Below are 3,082 nucleotides of genomic sequence, written 5' to 3' on the forward strand. Positions count from 1 at the left end.
TAGTACACACACCATGGCTATGGGTTCAATACAGAGAGGGTGTGTGTGTGTGTGTGTGTGGGTTTGTGTATTAAGATGATGGGAGGTAGAATGTGTGTGGGTGTGTGAGTGGTTGGGTCGGGTGTGATGGTTTTTCAGAGTGTGTGCAGTGAGATGAGTGTGTGTCAGTATGTGACGGTGTGTGACTATAGGAGTGTGCGTAAGTGGGAGGTGTGTGGGGTGGAAATGGCCTTAATGGAGTTGGATGGTGTCCACAATAGACAGGACATCAGCTCAGAAAGAGGACTGGAAAAAAGGAGGCCGAGAGGAAATTATATCAAGAAGGGAAAAGAAAGCAGTAGGAACATGGCTGAAGGGGTGACAGAAATATTATGATAATAAGACATGATGAAATATCCCTCATTTTACATTACATAGTCAAATAGGTCAACATTGGTCTATAGATGTGCAATACAGCTGCTTTCCAAAGTGTTTCCAGTGTAATGAAAACAACACAAACCCTTCCTTTAGATGTCTAAGAAATTCAAAACGGTCAAATAAAGAACCTTTTTCTCCAGGTTTTAAATGTTGTTCCACCCTCCATGCAGCAGAAAAACAGTCAGATTTCATGCAACAATTGTGTAGGTTTAAAGAACTGAAAGAGGCCGTGGCAATTTTAAAATCGATATTTAAAATGTTGTGTAACCATGCAGCAGACAAGCTGTCAAAGAATGTAAGCAGCATTTTGGCAGTGCAGCCATAGATTTGGAAAAGCTTTCTTTTCTAACTGACAATGATGTAATGTGAGTGAAAAAGGTGAAGTGTGCCTTGGACAGAGAGAGATTGAGGAGGTGCAGGAAAAGAGTGGGCCTTGGAGTGTGGATCCCTGTATATTCAATGTATTCAGACATGATAGCTTCTCACTTTAAATACATCAGTCCTGTGTGTGTGTGTGTGTGTGTGTGTGTGTGTGTGTGTGTGTGTGTGTGTGTGTGTGTGTGTGTGTGTGTGTGTGTGTGTGTTTGTGTTTTATTTAAATCCTCCCACAAAGCTTTGAAGATGATGGAAGTTGGTCATCTCCAGCTTTAGTTGATATGCAAACGCATAAAGAATACACACAGACATACATGCACACATTAACCCTCCCCCCAAACACACACACTTCATGGACATTCACACACAAAAGAGCGTGTCAGCACAATGCCTTCAAATATAGCCGTCCAATCTTTTGACTCTCAATTTGCGCACCTTTTTGATAATACGCGCCTATTTGAAAAAGGGTGAAAGGCAAGGGTAGCATGCAATTTAGAGATACTACTGTGTAGCCATTTTCAGCCTGCCACCTCTCACTCTCTCTCTCTCCATCGCTTTCTCTCCTTTGCTCTCTCTCTCTCTTTCCATCTTTTGATTATGCGATTCCCCTTGGCAGACGAACAAATAGAGGAGAGAAAAAGGTAGTGTTTGACACTGCCATTTTCAATGACAAAATACAATCTAACCAGGGCCAGTAATTCGACGGGGAGGGATTAGCCTAGTGCGAGGTTGGGCCCCCAGATTAAGACGAAGCCACTGCGCGGGGATCTTGAATTTCATCATCTCCGGTGCTCGGGCACAATGGCGTATTCTTCCCCTTTCTCCTCCGCCGCCTGATGAGGGGTCAGGAGAACTCACCTCTCCTCTTCCTCACTAACGCATTCATTCATCCCTCATGACTTTACATTAGCTTAGATACCAGAGAGGTGGGGGTGGTGTGTGAGCAGAGGGATGTGAGCCGTCCATACACTCATGCAAAGTCAAAAGAAAATATGAATAGACGCATACACACACATTTTTGGATAAAGTTAGAACTTTCGTCACACATACACAAAGATACCTTTCCTATTGACACACATACTCAAGAAAACACACAGGTGACATGAGGGGGTGATGAACGGATTTACACATGAATATATGAAAAGGTGGTGTTCACAGATCTTAGGGTAGACTGCCCTCTTGTGGTCAAATATAATAACAAGTATTTTCAATCCAAAGGCACACTGACTCTGCAAGCTTCGGGCATGCAAATTCTTTGCAAACCTGTCTGTCTGTCCCGGACACGGAAATAAACTGTAAATGTTTGGGTATTTTGGTATGTTGTATGTCTGACCATGCTTTATTTACTATGTTTTTGTTGTCTTGAACCTGAGTACTGTTTTTATCTTGCTTTTGAAGCACTTTGTAACTATGTTTTGAAAGGTGCTATACAAATGAAATTATATTATTATTATTATTATATGTTTCCTCAAGGTGTCAACTGACCATCTTCCTTGGTAAATCTGTGGCATGCTGACTAAAGTGGTGGAATCACTTAACATTTTAAGCGATTTTGTATGGACAAAGAAACTCCCAAAAAACTGCTATCAAACAAACAATGAACAAAATCTCCAATATTTCAATCTAAGAAAAATCACGTAGAGAAGACAAAGGGGATACATTTAAGCCCAGCGTGCACCTTTTCACCTCCTGTTTATTACTTATAAAACCTAAAGGTTTTTAAGGGAAATAATGACTAAAAACATAAATAATAAATAAAAAGGAGCCACATAGCTACATGTACAGTAACTTAATGTACAGTAACTTAACTTTACAACCCCTAAACCTCAAATATGTTTATCAACCCTTAAAAACCCTCCATACTTTTTCTCATTTTGCCTTGGCCATTATTTCATCATTGCCCTGCTTATACAACTCAGTGTTAGGGGTATAAAGTGGCCTTCTGCCTCTCCTCCCTTCCTCTCTCTGTTCTCTTCATTCCTGCTGTCAGTAGACTGGTGTGGCTTTGATCTTTCTGTCATTAGTCAGGTATGCAGAGAGTCAGACACACGCAAACACGCAAACTTTGTCTTTCTCTCTCCCTTTCTTGCTCTCCTTCTGCTCTCTCCCACGCTCCGGCCAGAGCGCACCGGCTGACCTGCTTGTCTTCTCAGCTTTCTATCAAAGAGAGAAAGTTAGAGCAGTTTCTGCTGTTGCTCCTCTGAGCTTGACATGTACTTAAAGTGACAGTCAGTGGCAAAGCACTCAGCCAGCTCAAGGTTGAGGTGTCTCAGCCCTGTTTCACACAAGG

The 3,082-nt window shown here is 41.9% G+C and overlaps 1 protein-coding gene across 1 annotated transcript in view; it reads right to left on the reverse strand.

Moving 5' to 3' along the window:
• Positions 1–3,082, reverse strand: part of ehbp1 (EH domain binding protein 1) — a 155,157-nt gene that overhangs the window by 124,489 nt on the left and 27,586 nt on the right. The window lies entirely within an intron of this gene.

This window comes from Ammodytes marinus, assembly GCF_949987685.1.
Source record: "Ammodytes marinus genome assembly, chromosome: 11".
In the NCBI taxonomy this organism is placed as follows: Eukaryota; Metazoa; Chordata; class Actinopteri; order Uranoscopiformes; family Ammodytidae; genus Ammodytes; species Ammodytes marinus.